The sequence below is a fragment of the Strix aluco genome, chromosome 2 (assembly GCF_031877795.1).
Source record: "Strix aluco isolate bStrAlu1 chromosome 2, bStrAlu1.hap1, whole genome shotgun sequence".
Taxonomy (NCBI): domain Eukaryota; kingdom Metazoa; phylum Chordata; class Aves; order Strigiformes; family Strigidae; genus Strix; species Strix aluco.
In genome coordinates, this window is record NC_133932.1 from 129,571,710 (window position 1) to 129,582,745 (window position 11,036).

The window sequence follows — 11,036 nt, forward strand, 5'->3', positions numbered from 1 at the left end:
CTTATTTCCTGAGGAAAACCATGGGGTTTTTTTCCCCATCCTTGTTTGTCTTCGCGGTGTCCCGGCACTGCCAGCAGCTCAGGGGCTGCCATCCCCTAACCCGAGGCTACCCCAGGGCTGGGGACGGAGGATTCTGGGGTGCAGTGGTGGCACCTCCGCATCCCCGAGGGCACCGGGCTCTTTGTCCCCAGTGCCTGGGTCCCCAGTGTGGCAGGTCCCTTCTCGGAGGGTCCCCAGGCGTGGGGTGAACCCCCGGGGTCCCTCCTGCCATCATTGGAGCTCCAGAAGCTCTGTGGTCTGTCACCTATGTTGTCTCATCAGGCAGATATTTGAATTTAATTGTCAGTCGCATTCTTCGCATGGGTTTTAATTATCCTTCTTGCATCCTTATAATGATATCTGGCAAGAAAAGAGGAAACTGGAGCCAAGAAGGCAAAAATCCTGCAGTATGTTTAAACTGAGAGAAAAATCCGCAAAAGGTTTTGCCAAAATTCCCAGCTGATCACCATTACCCCAGAAAGGAAATATAAATTTCACAGGAATCAATTTATTTGCTGCCTTCTACTGACCTCTTCACCCCACTGCTACCCTTACAAAGGACCAGGAGAGCTTGAAGCATGGTGAAAGCTCTGTCCCATGCACAGACCCTCTGTGAGGAGCTGAGATGTTACAGGATCTTACATTCTTAGATGTGATTTTTCTAATTTGCATTTACTTGGGCCTAGCACCAACCCCGTTTGGGTCTGTGGAAACGTTTTAACAGATGGTTGGAAAAAGCAAGTGCTACAAAAATCTCAACTATTCAGACAAGTCTTTCTCAACTATGAACGATTAGAGGAGAATTACAACGTGAGGGAGAGGTCCCCAGGGGTAGAGGGCAAATGTCTCCAGCAGAAACACAGCTAGAGAATACAGCTGGTGTCAGGCGGAAGCCAGGGCTGGTGACACCAGTTCAGCTGCTCTTGGGCCACCAGGAAATAATCATGTGACAGCGAGGAAGATACCTGGAGTATCAGTAGGCAACTAATTAGTAAGACTCCACCAGCTTAGTACCATACTAATCACAGATCCCTTCCTTATCTGGACTCTGCATACACTGGCCTCCCGATGAGATACGCAGTCCCACTGCCCAGGAGGCTCTGCTGTTCTCCACGATGGAGGAGTTGGCCCGTGTCTTGTAGAGGGTGAAAGCAGTGTGAGGTGTGGTTACATAGTGGGAGTCAGGGCTGCAGCATGGTCCAGGTGGGCTCTTGCTTTCCATGAGCGTACAGCCTCTTCTGTCACAACTGCCATGCGTGCTCCAGGGCCTCCCCAGCTTTCCTCTCACAGGTCTTCCTAACTGTAGTAGATCACCACACCAAACGAGGCCTCTTGGTCACTCTTACTCTTCTGACAAAGTACAGATTGCCCAGCAGTCACTTCTAGATGACTGCAGACCCTCCACTGAATAATTCTCTATATGTCCCTTTCCTGCCTTATCTCAAATGTATCAGCTTTCCTGTATCACACTGATACTGCTGTTTTCAAGAGTCTCAGTGGGAAGAAGGAATAAATATTAGCATAATAGTTTCCTTCTTTGACTGTTTCCTCCATTTTTTATTTACGGTGACTGAATAAATTCTGTCTAAAGGACTGTTTGATCTCCAGACACAAATTCAGATAGACACAATCCTAGAAGACATGACACTGATACAAATGCTTACAACAGATGGGGGCAGAGATACAAGACACTGCTAAGAAACATACGGTGGGACTCACCTCACTTGACTGTAGGGGTTTGGGATGCCCTGGGCTATCCATGACACAATACACAACTACAGACCTTCCCTGTCTGGAGCAGCCACTGAAGGTCAGTGCTGGAAAAGATGAAGGCACCCCGTCCAAAAAAAAGTGTCTATGTAAATGTCTGTAGTTAGAGACATCCCACCACACTTCTCTTGGTTTCCTGGTGTATGTCTGTCTTCCTGTGACTGACTGCTGTCTCTCCACTTCTGATTAGGGGAAAGGATCGTTTTCTTTTTGTGTTATGTTTGTACAGCACCTGCCACCATGGGGAGCTGGTCCATAGCTATCAGTCCACAGTATTTCAGTTATACAGATGATAAGACGTTATGTACTGCTATGCACAACACAATAGATGGATAGAAGCTACAAGGCTTGGTGTCTACAGGACTCTTCCTAGAATGAAATCTTAAAGAAAGTGTTGGAAAAAACTTCTTTCATGTCTAAAGCTGTGGAGAAGAACATTTAGTTTGAAATTGAATTATGAGACAATTGGTTGCCACAAAAATGTCTATATTTTGGTTTTAGGGCATACATTGAACCATAAGGTCAGAAAAGACAGTTCCCCTGGACTATCTTAATACCTTTCTTAAGAAAAAATGTACCACTGTCCAGTTCTCTGCAGCAGCTGTAGACAAAATCTAATTAAAAAAAGGAAAAAAATACCAACTAAGACTTTTTTTTTCCCTATATGTATAATTCTTCAGAACCCAGAGCTCTGGTGAAATTGGGCTGCACAAGCCTTTTTAAAAAGAGAGTGAAGTCTAAGATCTGAGTGTTACTGTGAGCCATTGTTGAGGCAAAGAGCAGTAAGGGACAACATACATAAGGGTGAAGAGGTATTAGCTGTAGTATATTGTCAAGTGATAACACACATGCTGACTTTTCAGCACCTTGCGAGTAAGCTGAAAATGAAACAGTCTACAGGTGGGAGCCCTAATGAATGGCACTGTCAGGACATAATTTCTCATGGTTGAAGAAATCTTTTATTCTGCAGGGAAGTGAAGTAACCTGGCATTATGGGCCTGTGCCAGATTCTGCCGCAGACAATGAAGTGATTTCAGAGGCCACTGAATCTGGAAGGAAGAATGACAACCCACAATTGGCTCAAATGAGTCCTCCCATTGCTCAATGCTGATGTAATGCAGCAGAAAAGGCCTTGGAGTTCCCCACTGCAATGGCAGCTATCCAGCAGGCTCCCTCTTCCTTGCACAGGACAGAGACCCCAGCTCACAGATTCCCTGTTTCCCAAAGCTCTTTCTAACTATGGAAGGAAGAAGTTAAAGGTGAAGACACTCTCTATCCCTTTGAAAACAGTCTGTTTTGAAGGCAAGGACATTGCAGACTGGGACTTTGGAGAAGCAAGTCCTATCCTCATCTCTGCCTCTACTTCACTGCAGGACTTCAGGAAGGCTCTGCTGCCTCGGTTCCCAACACTTGGTTCCATGAATGTGAGACATGTTCTATCTCAATGCAGTGTTATGATGATAAATGTAGGGTGACTGTCCCACAACTGGGTGCTGTGATGACAGGAAGGGGAAGACCAGACATTTGCCTCAGATATGTTGTACCATAAAATGATACCACCCAGAGAGAATGAACTCTTTTTCTCAGGTTTTCCAAGACTGTGGATGCAAGGGTGGTGGGGGAGGCACTTATTACTAGTTCCCAGAAGCAAGATGCTTTTACTGTCAACTCTTAAAGGAAGCATGTGAGGACTGAGAATCTGAGTGTTTGGTTTATGAAAAAGACTGCCAAGTGGGAAGACTGATAACTGAACGTATACAATGTCCTTCCTGCATTGGCAAAAATCTTATCATCAGCAAGTGTGACACAGTGGAGCAGGGTGGAGGACTCTAGCCTTGAGAGGATTCCTCTGCCCAAATAAAGACAACTAAAAACTAGGCATGACCATTCTAGGTTCCTTTTGCAGGCTTTTAGGGGCTACCTCAGAGGGAGATTTATTACATCCTACAATAGGATTTAGGACAGGCCAGACAATCATTCCTTAAAATCACTCATTTTCTTCCATTGTCTATCAGGAGAGGTTAAATCTAGCTTCTTGATGCCTACAGTTACGTGCAGTGAATTTCACTCAGTGTGTCCATCTTCTTCCTGGGCAAACAGGGATATTTGAGCATCTAGCTGCAATTCATACTAACAGGACTGCACAGTTCCATCTGCAGACATAAGAGTGCAAATAAACAGCTTTGCCTGAGACAACTCAAGCTTTAAAGTTTCCAAAATTATTGGAAAACTCATCTACTACTACATGGGAAACGCAGGAGGTAACACTGGACTGAAAATACAGTATGTTTAGGAATAATTTTGTAGGTTTTTTTCCCCTCCAGAATTCTCAGTTGAAAGGCTTATTGGGATTATCTATATCTGTCAGACAGGGCATGGGATTCTCTAAATATCTGCTTGAAATAGAGTATATAATGTAGAAAGTTTTGGTCAAATTATGAGATGCATAGAAAGAAGAAAATGAGGAACAACATTTTGAATTCAGCTTGGTTCAAAATTCACAGCTATATATATAGTATATACACTCTTAACTATACAGATCTTGGGAATTACTGCTATTCATATTACTGAAAACATTTCTGACAAGTGATATTTAAACTAACAGTGCCCCTTTAATTTCATGATAGTGAAAACTTGTTGAAATAAAACAGGCACCTGGATTTGCTCCAACAAGACTGAGATTCTTGTAAGACACTGCATCTTCACCATTTGGATAAACAGCATATCAATACAGTGAAGTAATCCCAAAATAACACCTTAAAAATAAAATATCCACTGCAACTGCTCTCCCTGAGAACTTCAGGAATTTCCTGAAAAAGGGAATCTTCAGTGTTATGCAAAACTGTACCACATTCATCACTACTGTTTTTGTTTTCATGCTAGCCTGTGTCTATCTGCTGCGTTTAGATTCTGGTGTAGGTCTCACTGCTCCGTCTGGCGGTTTTGAATCCACCATGTACTCATCTAAGAATAGTGAGCCATAACATTTTATAAGTGCTGTATGTGACCATGAAGTTACTGTATAGTTAGAAGGTCACTGAAGGTATTAATAGACTGCTTTTCAGCTCCCGTTGGAGATCATACTCACCTCATGCCCAGCTTGTTTAAAGAGAAGCCTGTGTTCAAGGCACACAGCAAAGGAGAAGGTTCTCCCTCCCCACAGCGAGAGCCCACGCCTGCAGAGCAGATGAGCTTTGGCATAGTGTTTGGACAAACCTTTCATCACCTGCCCGTCAGCCTTTGCAATGATGTTGCATGGGCAATGCTGGAAAGGGTCTTTCCTAGTCCTGTTGTACAGCAAGAATTGGTAGGATTTCTAAAAAGATGCTTGAGCTCAGACTTAGTGGATGCCTGGTCAAGTTGCACCTAACATGAAGGCACCCTGAAGTTAGCAGTGTGTCTTGTAAGTGAGGGACCACATCATATTTCAGACTATGTTCTAGCTACGGTCTGTCCGGCAGTGCAGACAGAGCCTCTGCAGCTAAAACATCCCTCAGGGAGAGGAAGGGTTGAAGGTGCAAGATCATCCTGCAATGGATGCAGGCCCTGTGGGGACACATAAAGCAGGTGTATCTCCCCAGTTTAGGGAGACAAAGAGAAAGGAAAACCAGGCAGGTGTTGGGACTATTTTAATGAGCAGTTCTACTTTAATTTCTCAGTCAAATAAGCCTTTGCTGGTAGAATTTCTGTGAGTCCACATAACCCCTGTGAATCAGTGCTCCTAAGGGGAATGAACACAGGGACACAAGGGTGTACAGAAGGGCTGTTCAGCCATCACAGCCAGCACACGGGCCTGTCTGATAGGGGCCTCTGGTCTGAAATGTGAAGAGGAGTCATATTAGAATCAGGAGAGGTCAGTTACAATTATCTTGGGAACAAGTAAACAGGATTAACCTCAGCTAATTTTAGTCACCTACAAAATACGCCAGTAGCCTAAGGAAGGCCATCTTTAAGTCAGAGGAGAGGAGGCATCTCCAGAGGGCAATCCATCCCACCCTTGTTAGATGCTGCAGTTATTATGGAATGAACTGCAGTCTGGAATTATTTTCTCTTGGGCATCAGTAGAGGCAGCCTAGACAGCTCATGTGGAGAGGACATTTGGCTTTTAAAGTTAGACGGCAATACACCATTCGGAGTTAAGTGCTCCTCATCAGAGAATCGCTCTTGGGCAGCTCTTGTTCACATCTTGTCAAGATGAGCTTAGCTTGTTTTCCAAATCTAGTGTATCCAGCTATGAAAACAGTGATGATTTTTCTCCCAAATAGGCAACCTGTTTCACTAACCTATGATCCTTTTCCTTCCCTTGTGGCAGATGACATCTTTCATTTACAAGGTAATAATTGCGATTTTATGCTTTTCAGCTGTGACTGCAGCTGCAGTACTGTATTTAGCTCTGGCCACCTAGTTCCACGTAAGATGTAGACAGATTGGAGGTGATTAAGAAAAACAACAACAATGAAATGAAACCCCAAAAATTATTAAAGGTAAATGAAGCAAACTTATATAGTTTATCATAGGATGAACCTAACAGTCTACATTTGCAGTGTAGAGTATATAGGACCCTAAGGAGGAATTATTTCACATGGCACTAAAGAGTATAATGACAAGAGTATAATGCGATGAGATAAAAAAAGACATATTTGGGCTAAATGTCACCAGAAAAATTTCTGACTGTGTGAACTGGTTGTGAAATAGTATCCCAGGGGATTTCCCCCACCCCCCCCAAGGATATATAAACTGTGTGAGGCAAAACATTATGAAAGGGAACAATCCTGAATATCATGTAGCAGTTTAGGTAATCCAATAGATCTTTCCCAGCACTAATTACTACAATCTACAGTTCAAAGCCTAGAAGATAAGAAAACCATTTAATGATATGTCTTGCAGAGACACATCCCATAAGGAATATTTATAGCAAGTCTGGATTTCTTATAACATTTCTGACACAGTGTGCCTTTGAGTGCATTTCAAAACTCAACGATGAATGTCTAAAAATAGCCCTGGGCTGCTCCATACTGTGTACCAGGTACTTACTGGTGGTCTGTAAATATTTCCTCTCTCAAATGTACTCAGTGAAGAAGCCTATTTCCGAAATGTCAAATCTATGCACTCGGTCTACACTCTTTCAGTTAAGCTGGGTTCCCTTCTGTACCAAGGAGAGAGATTTGAGTGGAGAAATGTAATTTTAAATGACACAAGCCATATCAGCTAAAGATATAGATACTGTGGGCCTGAGTCTAGGACCTCAACACCACATCAGGAGCTGAGTGATGCATCAAACCTGTAGATATAATTTAGAATTTATCATAACTCTCTCATACTCATCCTCATTGAAAATCTGAACCAAGGCAAGCAGGGTATAGATATCTGCCTACATTTAGCAACAGGCTAAAACAGTAAGCCTAAGAGGCATCCCATGTAACTCCGTGGCATCGTTCCATGGCCACCTTGGCAGAAGACTTCCTGGGACAGGAGAGGAGTGAGCAGTGCACCCGACCCAGACATCTACACAGGTAGTCCTCGAATGGTAGTTCAGCCACACTCAGGAGAAGTAAAGGTCCTGATACTGCCCTCATCCTAGTGTACTAGGAGGAGGTTCCCATATAAATAGATTGGAGTAGTGGACCTGGGCTATGAGGAAAGACCCCAGCCAGAAGTACCAGCTTTTGCTATACCTTAGGTGCTGCAAAACACTTTGGTCTGTCTTCACTTGATAGTCAAGTTACCCACACAACGAGGGTTTTATAGCTGGAAGGAAGCATTGTGATCTAGGCTGACATCCTGCATGACCCGGTGGACTTCTCTGCCCCTGCTCACTAGTCTTGTTTGTGCTAAAAAGACATTTAAAGAACAGTCAGTCTTGAGCTAAAAATTATCAGAGTGTAGGTATACACTACAATCTTTGGTTCCTTATTGTCTAATTATTTCTATTTATACTTCAGCTGTTTATCAAGATGTGTTATGGTCAAAGGCCTTACAAGTTTAAGTATACTGTATCAGTACAATTACTGTTATTCTAAAACTTGCAATTTCATCAAAGCAGTATTATTCTTTGACAAAATCTGTTTCCATAAATCTTAATTACATTACTTGAATCCTTTGTGAAATATATCATCAATCTGATTATGTGATTTGAGATTGGAATCAAGTAGAAAAGACCACCGTTATCTGGGTAATTCCATATATCCTATTCAAATTCTCATACCACCTTCACTTTCTTCCAGACCTTTGCAGTTTTCATTCTGCTTTAGGACTAATTGAAAACTGACAGTAATGGTCAAGAGAGCTTCTTGACAAGTTTTTGAAAGCTCCTGATTTTAAAATGTTTAATTTTAGTAACAGCTGCAAGCAATAATAGTTAACTCTTGGAATGATATCTCTGTTAGCTGGCAAGGCTAACATATATTTTCCATGTTGATTTTTGGTCTAGGAAACTGTTGTATGTAATTTTGAGAAAGTCCACTGTGGGAAATCCAGAATGCATGATTCAGACTAAGTCACTTTCTCTATACATTGCAGAGAGATGTTTTAAGTAAATATTTATCCTGTGGTTCAAAACCATTTGAGAGCAATGTTTTCCCTTGTCAGTGACAGAAAGAGGTGATGCCATTTTTGACACAAAATTTCTGATATTTTGAGATTGGTACTAGCTGGCTTAGTTATAAAGTGATTTAAACTGTCTGATCAGAGAAATCCTGCCACTAAATTCAGTAATATTAGTTAGGTCAAATTGATGTTTATTAATGAGCAGGCAAATTCCTCTTGCTTATTTTCCAGATGGAGTATTAGCTTAAGGGAAATTAGATAATTTCTTCTTTGCAAGTCTCTTGGTTGCTTTGCTGATTTCTTTCATGATGTTTTAAATTTGCCTGTGCTTTTGTTCTACCTTTTCACTCTGCTCTTTTTCTATCAGCTGAATGTCCCAGCCTGTTCCCAGAGAACTCTATATGATTCCTGATTTGGAGGCCATCTAAACTGTCCCATTTCCCTAAAAAAAGTAGCACAACATTTCTCAAAGCTTTAACTTGAACTATTTACCTCACTCTTACCTAGCCTCTGCCTAGCATTTACCAGTTCTTCCAGATCACTTTAACATTCTTCTTAGAGGCTCCCTGCTGAGATCTCTGCTCATAATAGTACATGGGATGACCTGTTATTAGTATTCATTTAGACCATCAGTAGGCATTAAATCTATCTAGAGTACCATAGAATAATTTAGGTTGCCTCTGGCAGTCTTCTAGTCCAACCTCACGCTCAAAGCAGGACCAAATCCAAAGCTGAGCCTTAGATTCACCTCTTAAGTCTAATAAAGCCCCTCTCTTGCAGAATATCCATCAAGGACCATATGCTGCCTTTGAGCAGGTTGCAAGTTCATTACAGGAACACGTACAGCCTCACAGGTTGAGACTTCCACAGTGATCTACCCCATATCCTCTGTTCTTTTCTAAAGGTCTTGGGCATATATGGCTGAAGAAAACAATTAATAGCAAGTTTAGTGGTTATGTGCAAGAGTGGCTTGATTCTGTTCTCAAAGACAAGTGAAAAGCAATGAGAACAAGCAACCTTTCCTTCTTTTTCTTCAAATGTCTTACAAAAAATATTTTCCTGTAATTTTTCATACATTGTTTACCAGATTTTATTTATTTATTTAGTGTGTTGAAGCTGGGTTGGCAGACCTATGGCATACAGCTGGTTAATTTCCTGAGAACTTACTCAAGTTCCTTGCTCTAACTGAAGAGGTGGGTTGGATAAAGTGAAATAGGGTGAAATGTAAGAGTTTGTGATATACAGAATATCAATTTAGGTAATACTGTGCATCTTTTACTGTATCAATATGAAACTGTGAAAGGCATGGATTATAATAAACATGATGTCCTGATACAAAAGGTACAATATATATGCATGTCTCGAAGCATACTAACTTTACTGATTTGGAGACACACCATTAATGTATTTTAAAATAAATACTTAACAAGCACTTGTTAAATATTTCCTGCATTGCCAGCATGAAGGAATAAGGATACAATTCTTCATTGTCCTGCAACAGGCATGATTATAAATGGAAAGGCAGTTTTAAAATAACAAATTCTCTATTATGTTTCATTAAAAGCCAGCTGTTTGCTACCAGCAATGAACACAGAAGGGTCTGTGAAAGCAACACCCCAAGTTATACTTTGTCTAAGTGTAGACTGCTTATAGTATTATGCTGGTAGCTGCTGACCTGTTCCATTATATGACTTTCAAACAAATCTCTCTTTTACCCTTGCTGTAAAGCTAAGCACATTTTTTCAAAGTTCTTAGTAAATAATCGACATATCTTCATTTACAAAAATAGAATGGAGCAGAAATTCCTAACTGAGCCTGTGGGGCTGGACAAACGACCACAAATGTTTAAATATTTGATTGGAGAAAAGCCAAATTTTGAATGTCATGGAGAGTGGCCAGAGCCAAGCATCCAATTCTCCTACAGGACCTGAACGTTTGAGCTGGAGCTAATTGTTTACCCAGTCTGTCTGCCCGGGCAAACAAGCTCCTCGAAGCTCATTGCTGTGAGTCTGCCCGGATCCCCATTCCTCAGCCTTTATGTACTTATTAGGCTTACAATAAAGGACAGCACCGAAGCAAGCACAGACGTTAACAAAGCCAGGGGAATGCCAGGCCTGGTCAGAATTAAATCAGTGTGTTGTGAATGCTCTTGTTCTGAATGTGAATACGGAGTTTCTGTTGTGAGGGTAGGCGAGTAGCAGAAGGAGGGTGAGATGAAGTTGAGTCCCCTGTACTGAACTCGGCAGGGTAAGCTGACAGCTGACTGAGCCCTAATTAGGACCTGACAACCTGATCCTGCAGGCAGTATTCTCACTGAAATAAATGAGAGCTCTGTCTGATTAAGAACAGTATTGTATTATATTGCTATATATATTATTTGTATTTCTCCAGAATCCACAGGTCTTAACTCAGTTTGGAACTGCACTGTGCTATACATTGTAAAAAAGAAAAATAAAAGATACTTTCTCACCCTATTTTGCAATCAAGATAGAAAAAAGAGTCTATCAGCCTATGTTTGCACACCGTGTTACTGGCATGACCTGGAATAAAGCCAACATGCCCTGAACCCCCATCCAGTAGGCAATATTACTCTAATTTAATTAGGTTTCTCAGCTACATCCCTAACCTTAGTTCTTAACTCACCTTTGAATTTCATATTGTTTCATATTCCATATTCCTAA